Here is a 23,545-nt window from a genome sequence, read left to right on the forward strand (position 1 = left end):
ATTAATAAAATATTACAAGGAATTTCCAGAAAACATATCCTGAAATGTAGTTTTAATTTCTGTAATCATCTATTTTTCTCACCTTTTTAAGAAAATGATCCTTTCCTATTCACCTCAACAGGCCTTTTAATATAAAAACTAGAACAATTTCTTTATCTTTTGTGTACATCTTCATCAACTGTAAAAGGTAATACAAATCCTTCTTTATCTAATTTAATTTCAATATCTAGTGAGAGAAGGAAAAATTCTTCATGTGATAGCCTCACAAACACTATATTCCTTTACTTCTTTGTTCTGTTTTGATTTCTTCCAAACTGTATTTACCAATAGGACAGAAGGCTGCAAAGTAATGACCACAACCAAATGAGGGTGAGGATGTTCACTCACTCAGCTTCAAGAACAAGCCTGTAAGCCTGAAATTAAGGAGGCTTCCTGGGCTAAAGCAAGGAGTAGGTCCTCAAATTAACAGGGGAAGAGTAGGAACCACACACTTTCTCCTTCTCCTTACAAATGGTGGCACACTTTCAATTCAGACAGTGAAGAAAATGTTCTTATTTCAGCAAAATTAGACAACTAAGCAGCTCAACACATCCCTCTCTTCCATGTCTCCTGACAGCTAATGCAGCCCATGACCATGGCACCCCATGACTGCAATATGTGGCCAAGGAGAGTGGCTGGTGTTCCCTTCGAGCCCTCTGGTAAATGCCATTCCTTCTGTAGAAAGGGCCATGAAAGCAGGAGAGGTGGAACATGTGACCATTTGAAGCCTATCAGTGCAGGCCTAGACTATAAGAGTGGCTAAACAGACATGAGCACTTACTGTGTTATTCCCTCATTTATTTATTCTTCGTGTTTGAGGTCAATATTCTTCTTACTCACATTTTACAGATGAGGAAGCAAACAGAAAAAGGTTAAAAAGGGTAAGTACACTGTGCAAAGACATTCTGCTAATCTGTGGCAAGCTGGATTCAAATACAGTCTATATACTATATTCTACCATCTACACTCTAGAGCCTCATGTGGGGCAGGGAAGATTCCATTTTGCATTCTGTGGCTACTAAGCTCCACCTGTCTCCCAAAGAGATAACAGCCACTAAGGTTCTGTAAATAAATCCCCTGGTACTTACCTACTGTATACCAATAGTTTATTAACATTTTGGAAGCAAATTAGGATCTTGTTCCTAAAAGGTCGATCAATTCAATTACCAGAGATTTATGAAAGTGAAAATCCACAGGGTTCTCCAGGGAATGGTATGGAGTAAAAAATGGTTTCATTTGATATTTAGGAAGGAGTTTGGGATCCTAAAAATCATATATTCAATCATGAGAGAAAAATAAGATACAAAACCAGAGAATAAAGTGAAGGTAGTGAGTTACCTATGTATAAAAGTTTGATACAAAATTCCTTTAACGAATGCTATTTTTCTAGGACTTAGGACTGATATCTTTCTTAACACAGCAATGAAAAATATTCTTGTTATAGTTAAAGTGTAATAGCTCAAAATATTCTTAAAATGTGTCTTAAAAGTAGTCACTGAAAAAAGAACAATAAACATCATGACAATGCTGTCAAATTCAAGAAACATCTCTGAAACTCTCAGAATTGCTTTAAGGATCTGAAGGACACTCAGTTAAAATTTTTAATCCAAGAAGAAATGATAAAACTGACATCTCAATTCAATAAATAAAGGATTGCAATGGAACAACTAGTGCTGGAAAATTAGTTATCTGTATAGTAAAGAAGAGTTAAACTCCTACCAAACATCAGACTATGAGCATATCTCCTTTTACTGAGTTTTGCTTAATTGTACTTTGCAGATATTGTGTTTGTTTTTTTTAAATAAACTTAGGGTTTGTGGCAATCCTGTGTCAAGCTAGTCTATCAGTTCCAGTTTTCCAACAATGTGTGCTTTCTTTATCTGTGTCACGTTTTAATTGAGGTATATACATTTAAAAATAAAAATAATGCTTTTGCATACTGAAAAGGCTATAGTACACGTGCAGTAGGAAACCAAAACATGCATGTAACTCACTTTATTATGGTGGTCTGGATCTCACAGGTGGATTAAAGATCCAATGGGGAAAAATTAGTAAATATTTGCACTAACACATATTTGGTGAAATAATCTTATGCATGATGGAAAAGTCAGGAACCATTAAAAGACAGGTAGATTTGGTCACACAAAACTTAAAAACACAAAGCAATAGAAAGATGAATTAGGGAGCAGGAAGGCAATTCCTAGGAAATACAAATGGCCAATAACATTTAACAAAATGCTCAACTCCATTATGGCTCACTCAAAAGCAATTTAAATACATGACAAGACACCCTTTTCCACTGAACTGAGTGGCAAAAGCTAACAGGACTAAAAAAACACAGCCACGTTCACTCACTGCTGGGGAGGTGTTACATCTCCCATTCAGAATCACTACCTACTGACGTTACACCACTGGTCCCACTCTTAACATTCTAGTCTGCAGCTTAAAGGAACATGGGTTGCAGTAGAATGACACACAAGGGTGTTTACTACAGCACTGCTGATAGAGACCAAAGTTGGAAAGAACCTGAAAGATCAAAAGCTGGGAAACTGGTGAGTAAGTCCCATAAAATACTGCACCACTTTGAGAAAGAACGTATTTGATCCACACACATTGGCCTTGAGGAAGGTCTATGTATACTGGACATAATGGTAAATTATATGATATACTGGACATAAAGAGAAAAGAAAATTGGTTTATATATTTGTGTATGTTGGGCATAGAAAGCACAGTTACAAATTTGTTATTTCAGGGAAGGGAGGTGTTTGGGGTTAACTAATTTTAGTGTTTATATGCCTTGGCATTGTTAAAAAATTTTAAAAGAAAAGAGTAACGACTTTCCACTTCTTTACCTTTTACCAGAATATGATCCTGAATCACGTTTGAAGGACAAAGCAGAAGGTGAGGAAGTCTGTTGGGACTATTTCCAATCACACAAAAAAGGTGTGCTGTGAAGTTTATGAGAGTGAATCTTTATAGCACAGATACCACCTAAAATAAAGTCTACCAGAGAAGAGTGAAATTTCTGACTTGGTTAGAAAATGCACTCAGAAATAATTAGGATTTGTAGAGTTCAGAGATTCAGACTTTTTAATCAAATGGCTATTGTGCGTGCTAAACCCTTTAAAACCCTTGAAGTGAATCAAGGAATATTAAGATTTGTATGCCTTCAACACTTGAAACCATCTAGAAATCTCACACAGCAGGAATTGGTCCTATAGGACAAGACAGAAATGGGGTCAATTTATCAAAGAAAAGGCCAGCTGTTGCACCTAGCTCCAAGTAAATGAAAGTTTTCCCTTTTAATAAAGTTACGGAGACAGGTCAAAAGAGAAAAGACTTAGTTTTAAGAAGGGGCACAAGAAAACTGTTTGCCCTCACTGAAATAATGCCATACACCTTTTGTTTTTACCTTATAGAAAGGATATTCTATGACTGAGAATAAGTAAAGTTGTGTCTGTTGTGCTAGACTCAGTCTGTCCAGATATGATTCTTCACCTGAAATGAAAACATCCCAATCAGTTATGCTTGAATTTTGGTACATGTAATGAAAAAAATCATGAACATCCAGCACTAATACATTCATTCCAGAAGTATGATGGATTTTTAAGTGACACTAGAAAATGAAGTTGTTAGAATTATGCCCTCATGCTTGCTTAACCAGTGACATCTTATTTTGACTTCTACAAACCCAAGCTCCTAACTTCTGCCCCTTGTTGGGATTCAGGCAGTTACAGCAGCAGACCCCTGCTAATGGGAGCATCTCGATGATCCCCCACAGGAGCATGAATGGCCCATTGAGGTGCTGATGTCTTCCACCTATAGGAAGCACATCCACCAGCCTATCCAGCCACTGAATCATCACCATGGCAGCACCAACCACGTGAGGGCTGACTTCTAAGGAACAACGACATCCCCAGCATCAAGGCTCCTAGCTTTAGGTACTTTTCTCCAGCCTGATGGTCACCCCAGGCCCCAAAGGTCCAGGGGCTCCTTTCACAGGGGATGGGGAACCTAGGGCCTTATATCCTGGTTCTGCTGACATCTAGAATCTGAAGAGATGCCCCCATCTGGTCTTATGGCGGGTAGAATGAAAGACAAGCAGCTTCCGTAAGGGGCCTTGGTCAAGACCCTGGCAGACACCTTTAGGATGTAGGCACATCCAGCAGGTGGACTTTTACATGAGATTACTTCAGATTAAGTGATGCTGGTGACTCATTGACTGCAGGTACCTTCACAACATTAAAAATATCCCCCAAACTTAAGTGACTGGGATTTTTGTTCATGGATTCTCTGTGTTTGTATTTGGGGAGGGGTGTGCAGTTATTTTCCTAATAGTCACAGAAGCCACTACTACTACCTGATATTATCTCTAGTGTACCTAAAACAATGCTTGCATTTTAGTTTCTTCAAGAGGAAATATCAGGAAAGTTACATTTTAGCACAATTGAACTCTAGATATACTGCAATGCACTTTCTTCCCAATGATCTGAACTGCAAAAAATGGAATTTTGTTCACTCGAGGACAAAAATCCCTAGGAGGATGGATGGCTCTGGTGGCCAGCATTTTCTGTTGTCACCCTGTAAGTGAGAAGCAGCTGAGGTCATGAGGAAAGCATGGGGCTTGGCATTCACCAGGGTTGGGTAAAATTCTGGCTCTTCCTTTTTCTAGCTCTGAGGTTTAGTGTAAGTCGTGTCATCTCTTTGAGCCTACATTCCCCCATCTTTACATTGGGGGATGCTAACCTCATCTGTCTGAGTCTCGCTGGTTGACTGTGACACATACCATACGCAGCAGGAATTTAGTATCTCAGGTTTTGGAGGCTAGATATCAAATCAAGTGATTAGCAGCCACACGGTCGTGCAGGGGGACATACTACTGGTGGCTCAACCTCTGCTCATCACATGGCCATCTGAATCCTGTGGTCTCCACTTCTGCACAGGGGTCCATCTGTCTAGATCCTCTTCTTGTGAGGTCTCCAGTCCTGTAGGATGAAGGCCCTCCTGGCTCAATTTGATTTTATCTTAAAAGGATCTTTGAGATTCTTCCAAATAGCTCCCACCCACAGCACCAGGGACCAGGATTTGAATGTGTCTTCGGGAATATGAGTCAGTCCCCATCACTAAGTCTGCGAGGGGCTTGGTGTGTTCCCAGAGTTGGTCATGAAACAGGTGGCCCTGTGGTACACCACCCTGCTCAACAATCATGGTGATGATCATCAACTTTGGGTGGTTTTTAAGGCAGTCGCTTTTAACCTCATTTGGAAATGTTTACTTTGGATAGAATATGAGAAATTGTGCGAGTGTTAAGATACTATCTATATTTTTAATGAAGTGATCCCTTGGAAGAGATAATCCCTCATCTTTTGTGATTAAATTCTCCAGTTTAGTAGTTGAAAGGTAGGTGATTTAGTTGATTTCAACCCTGATTCCTTAATCATTGGTTTTATTGTTTTGAAGACCAGGTCATTCTCAAAGGACACATGATATTGAATGACTGGTAATTTCAAGGCTGAGTGACTTCTAAATATGTCTTTATTAATTTGAAGCCAGCTTTTTTCACAATATGTGCCTTTTATTTTTTTCAAACAATTAACAATATTTTATTCAGAATGCCTTTGGGTCCATGATATCATATTGGTAATGCCATAAAAGAAAATATATAAAGTTTGGGTTATAGACATTTTTATAAATAACTCTTTCTTCAGTCTAGATTACCAAGAAAAACAATGCATCTGTGGGAGATGCCTTCATCTGAAAGTGACAGCAATAAATTAATTTCAAACTTAAGTTATTTTCATTTAGTTTAAATTAGACCTTTAACCTTTTTGTGCTTACTTTTAATAAGCAGGGTTTGAAATGGGCAAGATTTCAAAAGCTCTCATGTTTGTTAGACAGCTAGGGAAATTAAATGTATTTCTGTAGATGAGACATTTTCAACTTAAATGTGTTAAGTTTGCCCATTAAAGCCATATCAAGCAGAAACATATTCTTAGATTAAAATAATTTGTTTTACTTAATCAGATATCCACCATTAGTCAAAAATGATTTTTCTATTGTTAGACATATCTAGAGAAAGGGGAAGTGGAGTGGTTGCTGGCTTTAAGAATTGCACATTGAGTTTGGAAAAAGAATAATATAGAGGATTCAAGACAAAGCCTAGTCATTTCTAAACAGATGATTTGAAATACTGGAATTTTAAAGGGTGTGGACTTAAAGTGTTTTTGTGTTTTCTAAAGATTTTATTATTTATTTATTTATTCATTTATTTATTTAATTTATCTCTATATTTCTCACCCTCTCATTGTTTGTAATATGCCTGCTCTCTATGTCTAGTTTTTTTTTTTTTTGGTTTTGGTTTTTTTTAGGAGGCATCTGGAACAGAACCCAGGATCTCTCATATGGGTGAGAGGTGTTCAGCCACTTGAGATACATCTGCTCCCTGCTTGTAGCATCTTTTGTAGTGTTTCCTCATTGTGTTGTCTCATTGTGTCATTTTGTTGTGTCAGCTTGCTGCACCAACACTTTGCATCAGCTCTCTGTATTGTTAGTTTTCTTTAAAAGACACTGGGAACTGAAGCCAGGCTTCCCAAGTGGTGCCCAACTGCTTGAGCCACATCTGCTTCCCCTAAAGTGCTTTTAATGAAAGAATACTTCCTACAAAGCTTAAGGGTTTAGAAGAACTTTGAGTATGGGCATTTTTACTCACTTATGGATGTCATTGTTCATTGGCTTGACAGAAGTGAACTCCAAGGCTTCTGATTTGCATTTTTAGCTCATAGAGTTGTTTTCAGTTGCCTGAAGCTTTGCGTAGGTTTTACTCTGTCTTAGAATTCAGGGAAGAGGCAAATTTCCATTCCATTCTTGCCTCAGCCATTGGCCAACTGTGAAAATTTGGAGAAGTCCCTTATCCTCTCTGCAACTCAGTTTTGTTTTTGTAAAATACAGGGGCTGGTCTAGTGCCTGGACTCTCAGCCACAGGGTCTCAAGATTGACCTTGAATCAGAGTCTCCTGGACAACTGTTAACTAAAACAGCCTGCCCCATCCCTGGAGTTTCTGATTAAGCAGGTCTGGATCTGGGTCTGAGAATTTGCATTTCTAACAAATTCCCAGGTGATGCTGTGACTGCTGGCAGGTGGGTTGGGGGAACCCCTCTCAGCCAGGCCCTTGTATGCACAGAGTTTCATCAGGTAGACTCTGATCATAATGCTGATTTCTTTTAAGGCCTATTGGTTAGAAAGACTGCTGATAAAGCCTCAGGAAAGAAAAATCTTCCCTTTGTGTTCTTTTTGCCATAAACGCCAAATTGAGATAATCCCATGGGGGTAGAAGGGAGGGACCATATTTAAGAGAATTTAGCAATCACTGGCTGTGGACATTTCCATGGGCTAGCAAAGGGGAAGTCTGTGCTACCTCAGGAAGGTCTCTAGAACATGGGCAATGGGTGGGAGGCTCTTTGTCTCTTCTGAGATAACTTAAACTGTCTGACTTGTGGTGTGAAATGGTAAGAGGCTGCAGTCCTGCCCTTGGTGACAATGGCAACATCTCCAGTCCCAGGAAACAGTTTAACAATGCAAGGTCTATAAACTTTAAGTCTTTAGGGGAAATGCAAACCAAATATGCTAAAAGCTTATCTAGAATGTATGAAGTCCATGCTAAAACCTAACCTAGGATGTGGAAGATATATATGCTAATTCAAGCCTATTGAGAAATGAAACAAAGGGACCATTTAATGTTTCCTCCATATAAAAGGGATTCAAAAATCTTGTTCGGGGCTCAGGATTGAAACAAAAAGCTCCTGAGTCCGACCAGCCATCAATAAACCACTTTTCCTTCTCAAAATCATTCCTGAGTCCTGGCCTCTCTATACACAAATAATTGAACCTCTCTCAAATTCTACAACAATATCATACTATTTTATGTGTTTTTACCATTTATTTCACCATTTGTAATAATCTTCATTTCAACACTATTCTCCAAGTCTCTCTCTTTTTTTCCCTTTCAGGATGCAGTAGTCCCTTTTGTATCTCTTGTAAGTCTTTTGGTAACATTCTATTAGTGTTTGGTTTTTTTTCCTGTGAAAACTTTGGACTCACCCTCATTTTTGAAGTTCAGCTTTGCCAGATACAAAATTCTTGGCTGATGGATTTTTCTTTTTAAGTACATTAAGGACTTCATACCACTTTCTTCTCTTCTTCATGGTTTCAGATGTGAGGTCAGCACTTAATCTTACTGAGGTTCTCTTGCACGTGATGCTTTTCTTTTGCTGCTTTCAGAATTCTTTTTATCTCTTATGTTTGTCATTCTGAATAGCAGGTGTCTCAGAGTAGGTCTATTTGGATTTACTCTACTTCTTGTGCATTTTCCTTCTTGGATTTTGATATTTATATCCTTCATAAGTGTTGGGAATTTTCCACTTGCTATTCCCTCAAATATTCTTTCTACCCCTTTTCCATTCTCTTCTTCAGAGAAACCAATAGTGTAAATTTGTGCACTTTGCATTGTTTTTTGATTTCTTGAACACTTGTTTCACTTTTTCCACTGTCTTCTCTTTTACTTTCCTGTCTTTTCCAGTTCAGGTGTTCTGTCTTTGAAATCTCTATAACTGTCATTGAACATTGCAAAGCTGCTTTTATTGCCTCTAATGTATTTTTAAATTCATTGAACAATATCACTCATACATAAACATACATAAACAGTAAGTGTATAATAGTTGTAAACTTACAAAACATATATAACATCAAACAAACATATATAATATCTCACCCTACCACCAATAACTTGTATTATTTTTAAAAATTTTAACCAATAAAAAGTATTGTCAAAATATTACTACTAAACAATTTCCCCCTAACCAATCCAATTATTATCTTTATATCATTCATATATGAGCATACATAAATAGTTAAGTGTATAGTATAAGTTGTGAACTTACACAGCAAACCTGCATAACATCATACAGGGGTCCCATACATCAACCCTCCACCAACACCTTGCACTGTCATGAGACATTTGTTACAAATTATGAAAGAATATTGTCAAAATCTTACTATTAATCATAGTCCTTATATTATATTTGTTGTGTTTTCCCCCAACCCACCTCATTATTTTTTAAATATTTTCTATGACAGAAGTTGTAACCTTATAAAAAATCATGCACATGTGCAGAATTCCCAAACAACACCCCTCCATCAACACACCACAATGTGGTATGTCATTTGCTACAGATGAAATAATATCAACTGATTGTTACCATGTCCATAGTGTACACTTGGCTCACTTTTCCTGTACTGCCTCAGTACCAACACAGTACATCTTCCATACAGATGCAAGAATATTATATTATTACTACTAACCACAGTCCATAGGTGACTCCAGCTGTGTTTTTCCCATCCTTCTCCACATTCCCAACACCCTGCAGTAGTGATCTACATTTGTTTTACCTAACAAAGGACACTCTTGCATCTGTATCATCAATCACAATTCTCACCCACCTCTTAGTTTACTATGCTACTTAGTTCCTAGATTATTTCCTAGCATTCTGTCAATTGGCATTTATATAACGAGACTAACATTTTCAGCCACATCCCCATTTATAAATCAGCTGTTACTCACTGTGTGTTACCATCCACTCTATACATTTCCATACCTTTACAGTAAAGCTAATTAAAAATTCTACATACATTAAACATCAGTGCGGTCACCCCTCGGGCTGAAGTGTGGTTTGCTGGCCTGGCGGGGGAGCAGTCGCAGCAGGCCAAGCCGCTGCCCCCATAATAGGGTGGCTGGTTGGACTCACTGCCACCCATGAAGGAAGCTCGGCATGGGCGCAGAGTGCCCTCGGGTCTCCCCTTCTTGGCAGCCATGCTTCCGCGGCCGCCCCTCCTCCCAGATGGCACCACACGATGCCTGTGGGGTGGCTCCCTTCTTCTTCTTTCTTCCTGCGCAGGCGCACGGCTGAAAATTCCAGTCTGCCCTTTACCCTCCCCCGACAGCAACAGCCAGGCGTGGGCAGAAAATTCCAGTCTGCCCTTTTCCCCTCCCCCGACAGCGGCAACAGCCAGGCGTGGGCAGAAAAATCCAGTCTGCCCTCTTCCCTTCCCCTGACAGCAGCAACAGCCAGGCATGGGTGGGAAACTCAAGTCTGCTCTCCACCCCAGCAACAGCAGCCACCAATCCCTAAACCCTGCCCCTTCCCCCAGCAACAGGGACAGCCAATCCCTAACCACCACCCCTCCCCTGTCCAGTACCGCCCACTGACCTTTCGCCAGCAACCAATCAGAATAGGGCATGGCTTCGACCAATCAGCCTTCCCCAGCCCCTATAAAACTGTTGTCTCTCCCTCAATAAAGTGGACTTGCGTGTTTACCTTGTCTCCGCGGTAGTTCTTCTGCCGTGCGCCCTCCAGTCCTGAGAGCCCCCGACAAGGGCCTGGCCTCCCTTGTCCCCAGTTCGTTGCCTGCTTCTCCAGGCGACCCCTTCATCGCCTGCTTCAACGGGCGACCCTTCGTCGCTGGCTTCGCCGGGCGACCCTGTCAGCCGAACCGCGCAACCCCTGTGAGACCAATCCCTCGTCTGCTGCCGGACCGACCCCTCGTCCCAAGTGAGACTGACCCCTCGTCCCGAGCGGGACCGACCCCTCGTCCAGAGCTGGACCGACCCCTCGTCCGCAGCCAGACCGCACCTCTAACGACCGAGCAAGCCGCCGCAGTTGGCGCCCAATGTGGGGCAGGGCAACCCCACCTCTACTACCGAGCAAGCCGTCGCACATCAGTAGTCCACTCAGTCCTTCTCTTATCTCTTCTAAGAATCCACCACCCACCACCAGGTATTGAAGATATTTTCCTAAAATTTCTTCTATAAGTTTTATTGTTCTTGCTTTTATTTTCAGTTTGTGATATATTTTGAGTTAATTTTTGGATAAGGTGTGAGATAGGAGTCCTCTTTCCTATTGTCAGCTATGGATGTCCAATATTTTCAGTGCCTTTTGTTGAGTGGATTGTTCTGTCCAAGCTGTGTGACTTTGACAGGCTAGTAAAAAATCACTTGAACATATATGTGAGTCTGTTTCTGAACCATAAATTTGATTCCATTGGTCTATTGTGTCTGTCTTTAGGCTAGAACCATGGTATTTTTAACACTATATGTATGTATTATGATTTAAAGTTTGGAGATGAGGGCTTGCTTTTCCTTTTTATGATGTTCCAGCTATTCAGGACTCCTTACCATTCCAAATAAATTTAATAATTGTGTTTTCAATTTTTTCTTTAATGCTGGTGGAATTTTTATTAGGATTGCATTAAGTCTATATATCAACTTGAGTAGAATTGACATCTTGATGATATTTTGTCTTCCAATCCATGAGCATGGAATGTTCTCCCAGTTATTTAGGCCATTTTTTCAATTGTTTTAACACTGAGTTGCAGTTTTCTGAATACAAGTGCTTTGCAACATTGGTTAGGATTATTCCTGACTATTGAGTTTTATCTGTTATATTGTATTTTCACCACTCTTTTGACACTATTAGTTACTTTTATTGATATAATCTTCATTTCTAGACTTTCTTCCAGGCCCCTCTCTCCTGTCTTTTCTTTTCAGGCTGTAGCACACCCTTTAGTATTTCCAAAAAATCTGGTCTCTTGCTTATAAATTCTCTCAGTTTCTGTTCATCTGTGAATATTCTAATCTCACCCTCATTTTTGAATGACAGACTTGCTGGATATAAGATTCTTGGCAGGAAGTTTTTCTCTTGTAGTATCTTAAATATATCAGACTACTGTCTTCTTGCCTCCATGATTTCTGGTGAGAAATCAGCACATACTCTTATTGGATATCCCTTATATGTTATGTATTTCTTTTCTCTTGTTGCTCTCAGAATTCTCTGTCTTTGGCCCTTGACATTTTGATGAGTATGTGTCTCGGAGTTGGTCTATTTGGATATTTTTTGGATGGAATTACATTGTACTTCTTGGACAGGGATCTGTATTTCAATAAGGTTGGGAAATTATCTACCATTTTTTCTTCAAATATTTCTTCTGCCCCTTTTGCTGTCATTTCTTTCCCCAAGACCTTGTTCAATTTTTTTTTCATTCTTTTCTTCATCTGTTCTTTCGTATGTTCACTTTCAGAGGCCATTTCTTCAAGTTCACCAATCCTTTCTTCTGCCTCCTCAAATCTGCTCTTATATGATTCCAAAATTTTTTTAAATTTCATTGATTGCACCTTTTACTCCCATAAGATCTGCTAGTTTTCTATGTATGCTTTCAAATTCTTCTTCATGCTCATCCAGTGTCTTCTTTTTTTATTTTTTATTTTTGTCTTTATTTTTATATTTTAATATTATATTCAAAAAATATGAGGTCGCATATACCCCTCACTCCCTCACTCCCCCTCCCCCCATAGTAACAACCTCCTCCATCCTCATGAGACATTCATTGCATTTGTAGAACATATCTCTGAGCACCACAGCACCTCATGGTCAATGGTCCACATTATAGCCCCCACTCTTACACGTTCAATCCAGTGGGCCATGGGAGGACATACAATGTCCAGTAACTTTCACTGCAGCATCACCCAGGACAACTCCAAGTCCCAAAAACACCTCCAGTGTCTTCTTAATATCCTTAATCTCTTGGCCATCTCATTGAATTTATTAAGAAGATCTCTTTGAAAACCTATAATTTGTTGTCTCAACTCCTTTATGTCATCTGGAGGCTTATCTTGTTCCTTTAACTGGGTCATAGATTCCTATTTCTTGGTGTGGATTGTACTACTTTTGTTGGTGTCTTGGCATCTGGCTTACTAGAGTATTTATTCTGGGTGCAGTTTTTCTCTTTAGTTTAGGGCTTCCTATAATTTTCCCTTGCTGGTTGAGCAGAAGGAGCCAAGCATGTAGTTGGTGCTGTAAGCTATGGAGGCTCAAGCTGCCCTCATTGTGCCAGGGGCCAATGAAGCTTCTTCCAATTTTCTCCTTTGCCAGGGGTAGGGACAGAGTCACAGCTATGTAGAATAACCCAAGTGCAGGCCTCGACTGTAGTTGCCCAGAGAGACTGATGAAGCTTCATAACTTTTACTCCCCTGCCTGGGACAGGGATAGAGCTGCAGGTGTGGGCAGCAATCTCTGCAGTGCAGGTCCAAGATGACTGCAGTTGCCCTGGTAGACTTCTGACTTTTCAGTCTTTTACACCCAAAGTTACCTGCAGTTACCTGTATAGGATGGTGCAGGGTTCCTCAGGCTTCTCCCTGCCAGAGGCAGGGCTGAAAGCCTAGATGGGCTGCAGGCTGATCTGCATGAAAGAAACTAATTCCTGCCAACACTGAGAATTTCAGTCAGCCTGGCTTTCGCTCAGGCTGGAGGTGAAGTCAGAACAGTGGCTACTGGCCTCTTTTTGACTTGGGCTGGTTCACACCCCAGCTGTTCCCAGGGTTATATCTTAGCCAGCTGAGTCTACCAATCAGCAGCCCAAATTGGCAGCCAACTGTCTCCTCCTTCCCCATTTCTGGGAACTGGAGCTTCCAATTCCAGCCACAGAATAGCCTCTGGGGTGGCTCCTGCAGCCAGAGTAGGATAGTCACCAGCATCCATGGCTTGGCTGGTAATTTCCCAGAGAGGCTGATGCAGGCCAACTGTCTCCTCCTTCCCCATTTCTGGGAACTGGAGCTTCCAATTCCAGCCACAGAGTAGCCTCTGGGGTGGCTCCTGCAGCCAGAGTAGGATAGTCACCAGCATCCATGGCTTGGCTGGTAATTTCCCAGAGAGGCTGATGCAGGTCTCTGCAGTTTCCTCCCTGCTGGATATGGCACTGGGGCCTAGGCTTGAGCTGTAATATGATCTGGGTGGGAAGAAGCCGGTCCCCACCAGCACTGGGATCCTCAGTCTACCCCGCTTCCTGTCGTGCCAGGCACAGAGTTAAGTTGGTGGCTACCCACCTCTTTCTGACTTGAACAGGCTCAAACTTTAGCTGTTCTCAGTATTATACCATAGCACACTGAATTTACTCATCAGTAGCTGAAATTCGTGCCCAACTGACTCTTCCTCCCCCATTTTGGGGAAGTGGAGCTTTCAGTTCACCCATGGAACAGCTCCCAAGGTGGCTTGAGCCTCCAGTGGATGATAAGCACCGACCTCCGTGGCATGGAATACTCTACTTATAAGTCTTCTCTGAAGATTCATCTTCAGATGAATCTTCTACTCCTTCAAGGACATTGCAGGATGCTCTTCGGGCTTCCTGGAGCACCCAAACAGGTGCATCAGCTAGCTCCAGAGAGCTCTTTGTGTTTACTAACTGCCCTGTAGCAGGAGCTGACTCTAGGAGCTCCTTACTCTGCCACCATCTTGCTGGTTCCTCTAATATATATTTTTTATATATATAAATATTTTAAAGATACATAGATTACACAAAATGTTACATGAAAAAATATGGGAGGTTCCCATATGGCCCACACCCACATTCCCCACTTTTCCTTCATCAACAACTTCTTTCATTAGTGTGGTGCATTCATTGTATTTGCTGAATACACTTTAGAACACTGCTACACAGCATGAATTATAGTTTATGGTGTGGATTACACTACCCCAGTCCACCTAGTGGGTTATGGCAGGATATAAAATGTCCTTCATCTGTCCCTGCAATATCATTCAGGACAACTCCATGTCCCCAAAATGCCCCATATCACACCTCTTACTCCCTCTCCCTGCCCTCAGTAGCTTCCATGACCACAATCTCCACATCAGTGACATAATTTTCTTCCATTGCTAGAGTCACAGTGGTTCTATAGTAGAATACCAGCAAGCCCACTAAAATCTGTAATGTATTCCTCCATCCTGTGCAACTTGGGGTGGAGATGTCTACTCCATCTCTAAATCAAGAGGGGGCTTAGATCCCACATGACTGATGGATGCAATTATCCTGCTTGCAGTTGTAGACATTCTTGGTTGCCTGGTGTGGTGGTTGACCATTATAATTCCCCATCAGTTGATCTGGGTAAGTCCAATGAAACACAGAGTAGGTGTTCCAACTCTGTTGAGGTTCAGGGCCCAGATGACACATGGACCATCCAGACATTCAAGTCTTCTGAGCATACACAAACTGCAGCATCAGTCACAGGTTCAGTAAAAATGACAGAAGAGGCATATGTAGAGAGGTCACATCTGAGTCCAACTCCATCACAGTAAGGAGCACAAATTCCAAAGTAAGGCCCACTGCAAAGCAATGAATTCCACAGTCATCTGTCATGACTATAGGACCTGTGTGTCTCTGTAGCCCTCAGAAGCACCAGTATCTGGGGTTGTATCTACTTTGGCTGTCTTTCAGATCCTACTGAGATGTGCATAAGTGTGACCCCTCTGATGACCTTCCAACTCATTTTGAAATCTCTTAGCCATATAAATTAATTTGTCTTTACCACTTCCCCCTTTGATTTAAGGAATTTTTCTAGTTGCATCACCAGCAGGTGATTGGTAGCAATCCATCAGCACTAGGTAGGCTCATCCCTGGGTGTCATGTCCCACGCTGGGGAGAAGGCAGTGCATTTACATGCTGAGTTTAACTTAGAGAGTGGCCACATTTGAGCAACATGGAGGCTCTCAGGAGGTAACTCTTAGGCACCCTGTAGCTCAAGGCCTAGTTTAAATATCAAGCACAGAAGCTCATAAGCATAGTCATCAGTACAAAGGGCCCATCATTGGACCATTCTTCTTCATGGGTCTTTTCCCTTGCACCTGGGGGATTATGCTCTTCCACTGGGGGATGCAACAGAGCTGCCCAGGATGGGAACTCAGCACTCCCTCAGTTGTCATGTGTAACTCTATTCACTATGACAATATCCAATGAACATCTGAACATATCTATATATCCTATATGCATACCCTGGAGAACTCCCTCCCACCCATGCATTCCCTTTCAATGACACCACTCACCAGTACTCTTGCCCTGTCATAGTGGATCCCCTCTGTGATCCAAAATTTCTTCAAAAATTAAGTCTAATATATTGCCAAATCCAATTAGAAGGATAATGAAACAGTATTGGCATGCTTATAGATTAGACATAGAATTTATAATAATTTAGAAAAACTAAAATAAAGAAATAAATTGGGGTATTAAAAAATGAAAAATATCATAAAACTTTGTTCCTGATATTCTGTGTTTCATCATTGTAATAGGTGTTGCCCTGCAAGTACAGTGGCAAGGCAATCTCTTCCATTCCTTCTGCAGTATCTACATCATTTAAAAAATTTTTAATTTTAACTTCTAAAGTTTTAGATCACAGTAAAATCACATATACAATTAGGTGACTCCCATATACCCAATATCAAACCCTTTTCCCCCTTCCTCAGCAATGATCTTTTTACATGTGCATGTTGCACTTGCTACAGCTGATGTACCGATATTTAAATATAACTACTAACTGTGATTCCGTTATGGCTTACATTATGGCTTATATTTTAGACTGTATACTTTTTGGTTACTGTATTGTAGCTGAGCAAGAGGGTTTCATCCTCACTCAGGCCCAAGAGTCAGGGGGCCTTGCTCCTGCGGAACCACCGGTGGGGGGTGCCCCAAGAGGGAGCACCGGTTCTCCAGGCGTGGGGGACGCGCGGTTGGGGAAAAACCACGGAGACCGCTTGAGCTCAAGAACGGGTCTGCTTTATTGTGGAAGTACACTTGGTTATATAGGCAGGGAAGGGGGTGGAGTATGAAGGGGAGGGCAGGGCGGAGGGGTGGCTGCGGATTGGCTAAAACTGGGGAGGCAGACCTCTTGTAATACGCCGTAAGCAGTTACTGGGGAAGAGGGCAGATTGTTGGTTGGTAATATGGGCGGGACTGGCGGGAAGGGTGGCGGGGGCTGGAAGGGGAGGAGGGCGGAGAAAGGTGGCAACACTGTATAGTTTACATTATGTTTTACATTTTTGACTATTCACTTTTATATATTTTTGGTGAAATTTAACAGGGCTTACATCCATTTTTGTAAGATCTTGTGGAACACTTCCATTGCCCTCCAGTAACCCCCACTTCCATCTATTCTATTCCTCTCTCCCACTCCCCTCAAGGCCCACAGCGACAACCAAGCTTCACTGCTTGGAGAACAAGATTCATAGATACTTACAACAATGCTGAGGGCTTGACACTCTAGTCTATCCTCCCCCTTTGGGAACCACCCATGCTCTTGAGAGACACCCTTTCCTCTGTTTGAGAATATCAGGCCTCCCCAGGATGGGGGTACAGTAACTTCCCACTCATTGTACGTATCTCCACCCACTAATAAAACACAATATGAGAAGATGAACCCTCACACACTCCCTAGAATCTGTCCCAGGTACATCCTGTGCCAAATGTTCCCCATCAAACACCTTAAACAAGTATCCTTTCCTTAATATATTTTCTAAAGAGTTTTCTCAACATATAGTTTTAATCACATACCTGACAATCTCCCATGTTTTCCCCCTCACCCAACCCTTCTCCTCAACTACATGGGCCAGCTGACCCACCCTCCCAACCCTAACCCCCCAAGCCTTCAAAGTCCCACCCAATAGTATACCTATGTCATCATCTTATCCCTTCACTCCACAAAAACTTACCCACATTTTATCATAGATTTCTCTCATGTAGACATCAGCTCACACACACAACCCGCCCCCCCATTTCCTATAAGCCTATCGTCCAGTCTCTAGCTCTCTGAAACAGTCTGATTTGCTTAATTCATGTCAGAGAGGATATATAGTATTTGTCCTTGAATGTCTGGGTTACTTCACTCAACATAAGGTCCTCAAGGTTCATCCATGTTATCCCATGTGTTAGTACTGTATTCTTTCTTACAGATGAGTAGTATTCTGTTGTATGTATATACTACATTTTGTTTATCCATTCATCTTTTGATGGGCATTTGGGTTGATTCCAACTTTTGGCAAAAGTGAATAATGCCACTATGAACATTGGTGTGCATGTATCAGTTTATGTCCTGGTTTTTAGTTCTTCTGGGGATATACCCAGCAGTAAAATTGCTGGTCATATGGCAAATCTATAGCTAGTTTTTGAGGAACTGCCAAACTGCCCTCCAGAATGGCTGGATTCTTCTACATTTCCACCAACTTTGGATAAGGGTTCCCATTCATCTGCATCCTCTCCAAAACTTGTAGTTATCTATTTCTTTAATAGCCTCAAGTCTAATTGGTAAGATGGTATCTCATTGTAGCTTTGTAATGTATTTCTCTAATAGGTAGTGATGTTGAGCATCTTTCATGTGTCTTTTATCCATTTGTACTTCTTCTTTGGAGAAGCATCTGCTCAGATCTCTTGCCCACATTTTGAATGGGTTGTTTGTCTTTTTATTTTTGAGAAATAGGATTTTTTATATAAGTTGGATATAAGGATCCTATCAGATATATGATTATTAAATATTTTCTTCCATTGGGCAAGTTGTCTTTTTACTTTCTTGATAATCTCCTTTGAGGTGCAAAATGCTTTAATTTTGAGGAGGTCCCATTTATCTATTTTTTCTTTGACTTTTGTGTTTTGGGTGTGAAGTTCATGTAGCAATTTCCTATTACAAGTTCCTGTAGATGCTTCCCTACATTGTCTTCCAAGGTCTTTATGGTCTTGGCTCTTATATTTAGATCTCTCATTTATTTGAGTTGATTTTTGTATAAGGCATGAGTTGGTAATCCTCTCCTTCTTTTGCATATGGATATCCAGTTCTCCAAGGACCATTTGTTAAAGAGGCCATTCTTCCCAGTTTAGTGGGCCTTGTACTTTCTTGAATATCAGATGACTGTATATATGAGGATGTGTGTCTGAACTCTCAATTCAGTTTCATTGGTCAGTGTGTCTATCCTTCTGTCAATACGATGTTGTTTTGACTACTGTAGCTTTATTGTATGATTTAACATCAGGTAATATTTTTCCTCACATTTCATTTTTCGTTTTCAAATGTCTTTGACTGTTTGGGGCCACTTTCCCCTCCAAATAAATTTCATAGTTAGTCTTTCCAGTTCATTAAAAAATTCTGTGTTGATTTTTATTGGGTTTGCACATTAACTGTGTAGATGAGTTTGGATAGGATAGTCATCTTAATGATGTTTATTCTTCCTAATCAAGAACAGGGAGTATTCTTCCATTTATTTAAGTGTTCTTTTATTTCCTTTAACAATGTTGTGTAGTTTTCTCTAATATAAGTCCTTTACATGTTTAAATTTATTCCTACTGATATATGGCTGACAGGGAGCTGTACAGAACATATGTCCAGGGTGCATGGTAATGTTTGGATATACTCATAGTGGCAACAATTAAAAACCACAGCACAGGAGGTACTGGGTTCCTGGCCAGTGGTGCTCTGTCGTGGTCCGTAGGGGAACAGCGACAGTCTCCGAGGTGCAGTGGCGGGGACCGGGAGGGAGTGAGGTTTCAACAGTGAGCCCCTGACGCTAATGACTATGCTTGTGAGCTGATAAGCCTAAAATAAGAACAAATCCTAGAGCAGCATTGTGCCTGGGAATTTCCTCCTGTCAGCCATCATGTTACTCAAATGTGGCAGGCTCGAAGCCAAACTCAGCATGTAAATGCAATGCCTTTCCCCCAGCGTGGGACATGACACCCGGGGATGAGCCTCCCTGGCACCAAGGGATCACTATCAACTACCAACTGATGATGCAACTGGAAAATGACCTTGTACAGAAGGTTCAATGCGGATCAGCAGAATATCCCTGTCTACATAAAATAACTTGACTTTAAAATGCTGTTTGACCTAATAGAAGGGGTAAATGGAAAGGAGAAATGAGTTTATATGGCTACGAGTCTCTAAAAAAGAGTCTGGAGGCTGGCAGAAGGATTGCCCTTATTCACAACTGAGCAGAGTCTAAGAGACAGATAAAGCAGATACAACCCCCAGGGTATTGGTTCCTTTGAGGACTAAAGAGACCCATGGGTGTTATGGTCATGGCAGATGGGGCTAACTACCAGGTCAGATGGCCCCTCTTTGGAACTGGTGTTTATATGTGATGAATCTGGGCTCAGATGGGAGCTCTCTTCATAAGACTTTCATGCTAATGTCCTGGAGTTGCAGTTAGTGTTGGGGTTTAAGATATATTTAGGGGATTTGAATCTCTGGACTGACAATGTGATAGCCAGGTCCTGAGCCTCAACAGACTCCAGCACCTACAATCTGATTTATTGGACTCAGCACACTCAGCTAAGATGGAGTTGAGGAAGGACAACCACCACACCATGGAGCCTAGAGTGCCTACAACTGAAAGCAGGAGGATTGCATCCAGTATCCATGTGGAATCTGATCCTTGTCTTGACATAGAGATGCCATGGACATAACCAATCCAAGGTCCACAGAGAAAAGTTGGCATTGGAGTGGAGTGGGAAAAGTGGACAGGGTGGCTGATATGGGTATGGGGAATGGCAGGAAGAGATGAGATGTCGAGGCGCCTTTGGGACTTAGAGTTGCCCTGGTTGGTGCTGCAGGGGCAATCACTGGACATTGTAAATCGTGCCAGGGCCCACTGGACGGAATGTGGGAGAGTATGGGCCATGATGTGGACCCTTGACCATGAGGTGCAGTGGTGCCCAAAGATGTACTTACCAAATGCAATGGATGTGTCATGATGATGGGAATGAGTGTTGCTGGGGGGGGAGTGGTGGGGTGGGGGTGGTGGGGTTGAATGGGACCTAATATATATATTTTTTTAATGTAATATTATTACAAAGTCAATGGAAAAAAAATAAATAAATTTATTCCTAGGTATTTGATTTTATAATTGGTATTGCAAATGGTATTTTTTTCTTGATTTCCTCCTCAGATTGTTTAATATTGGTGTAGAGAAATCCTACTGATTTTTACACATTGGTATTATACACTGTGACTTTACTGAACACATTTATAAATGCTAGAAGCTTTGTTTTAGATTTCTCATGGCTTTCTATGTAGAGAATCATGTCATCTGCAAAGAGTGAAATTTTACCTCTTCCTTTCCAATTTGGATGCCTTTTATATCTGTTTCTTGCCTCATGCCTGACAAGGTACTTCTAACACAATTTTAAATGGGAGAGGTGATAATGGGTATTCTTGTCTTGTTCTTAATCTTAGAGGGAAAGATTTTACAATTTCAGCATGTATATGATGTTAGATGTGTGTTTTTCATATATATCCTTTATCCTGTTAAGAAAGTTTCCTTCTATTCTTATCTTTTGCAGTATTTTTATTAGGAAAGGGTAGGTATTTTGTCAAATGCTTTTTTCTACATCTATAGATATGATCATGTGATTTTTATTTTTATTTGACCTGAGTATATGGTGTATTACTCTGATTAAGTTTCTTATGTTTAGATTTCATTGCATACCAGGGATGAAATCCACTTTGTCATGGATAATTCATTTGATGTGTTGATGAATACAATTAGCAAGTATTTTGTTAAGGATTTTAGTATATAGGTTCATTTGAGAGTTTGGTCTGTTAATTTTCTTTCTCGTGGTGTCTTTGTTTGCCTTTGGTATTATGGTAATGTTGACATCAGAGAATGAGTTACACAATGTTTCTTTTATTTCAATTTTTTGTAAGAGTTTAAGCAGAATTGGAGGTAGTTCCTTCCAGATGTTTGGTGGAGGTCACCTGCGAGGCTGTCTGACCCAGGGCTCTCCATAGTTGGGAGGATTTAATGACAGGTTTTTTCTCTTTACTTGTGATTGGTTTGTTGAGATCATCTGTTTCTTCCTTTGTTAATGTCAACTGCTTATGTGTTATTGTTGGTATATAGTTTTTCAAAATATCCTCCTATGATTCTTTTTATTTCTGTGGGTTCAGTGGAGATATCCCCTTTCTCATTTCTTATTTTGTCTATTCACATCTTTGTTCTTTTTTCTGTGTTAAACAAACACAGGAAAAAGCTAAGTGTTTGTCAATTTTATTGGTTTTTTCAAAGAACTAACTCTTTGTTCTGTTTATTTTTTCTAGTGCTTTCTTATTTTCTTTTTCACTTAGTTCTGCTCTGAAATATGTTCTTTCTTTCTTCATCCTTTAGGGTTATTTATTCTTTCAATAATTCCTCTAAATGTGCAGTTATTTGTTTGATTTTAGCTATTTTTCTCTTTTTATATATGAATTTATGGCTAAAAATTTCCCTCTCAGTACGGCTTTTGCTGCATCCCATAAGTTTTAATATGTTGTGTTATCATTTTCACTTATTTCAAAGTAGTTGCTGATTTCTTTTGAGATTTCCTCCTGGGCCCACTGTTAGTCTAAGAGTGTGTTGCTTAACTTCTATATCCTTGTGCCTAATCTGGTTCTCCAGCCCTTGCAGACTTTCAGTTTCATCCCACTGTGGTCAGAGAAATTATTTTGTATGATTCCAATCTTTCTGAATTCATTGAGACTTTCTCTGTGGCCTAGCCTGTGGTCTATCTGGGAGAATGATCCATATGCACTTGAGAAGAATATATTTATGCTGTATTTTGTTTTAGTATTCTGCATATGTCTATTAGGTTCAGATTCTCTAATAAATTATTCAAATCTTTGTTTCTTTATTGATTCTCTGTCAAGATGTTCTGTCTAGTGATGATAATGGTATATTAAAGTCTCCCACAATGATTGTGGAGTCATCTATTCCTCCATTTAGTTTATCCAGTGTTTGCCTCATGTATTTTGAGGCACTCTGATTAGGTGCATAAATATTTATGATTGTTCTTTCTTGATAGATTACCACTTTTACTAATATGTAGTGCCCATTTTTGTCTCTCACAATAGTTTTGTTTTTAAAGTCTGTTTTGTCTGATATTAGTATAGTTACTTTTGCCTTTTTTGGTTATTAGTTGCTTGTAATATTATTTTTCAGCTATTCACTTTCAACCTTCTTGAATCACTGGGTCTATGGTGAATTGCATATAGACAGCATATTGATGGATCACATTTCCTTATCCATTCTGCCAATCTGTGTCTCTTGACAGGTGAGTTTAATCCATTAACATTCAGTGCTATTACTCACAAGAAATTACTTACATTAGCCATATTTTCTTTGAATTTGTGTGTGTCATATGTTGTTTTTATTTCTTTTTTGTCTTTTTTGTTCATCTTAAACTGTCCTCCAACTCTGACTTCAGTTTTTTTCTTTCAAGCTACAGAATTCCCCTTAGTATTTCTTGAAGAGCACATTCATTATTGGCATACTCTGTTAGTTTCTGTTTATCTGTGAATATTTTGAGCTCTCCATCAACTTTGAATGCCAGTTCTACTCAATAGAGTATTCTTGGCTGGAAAATTTTTTCTTTTAATATCTTGACTATGTCATACCACTGTCTTCTTGCATCCATGGTTTCAGATGAGAAATCAGCATTTAATCTTACTGAGCCTCCCTTGTGTTCGATGGTTCTCTTTTCTCTTGCTGCTTTCAATATTTTCTCTTTGTCTTGAGCATCAGATAATTTCACAGATATGTTTTGGACTAGGCCTTTTGGGATTTATACTGTTTGGGTTGTGCTGTGATTCCTGGGCATGTACCATCCATCTCCCTCA

The sequence above is a fragment of the Dasypus novemcinctus genome, unplaced genomic scaffold, assembly GCF_030445035.2.
Source record: "Dasypus novemcinctus isolate mDasNov1 unplaced genomic scaffold, mDasNov1.1.hap2 scaffold_104, whole genome shotgun sequence".
Taxonomy (NCBI): domain Eukaryota; kingdom Metazoa; phylum Chordata; class Mammalia; order Cingulata; family Dasypodidae; genus Dasypus; species Dasypus novemcinctus.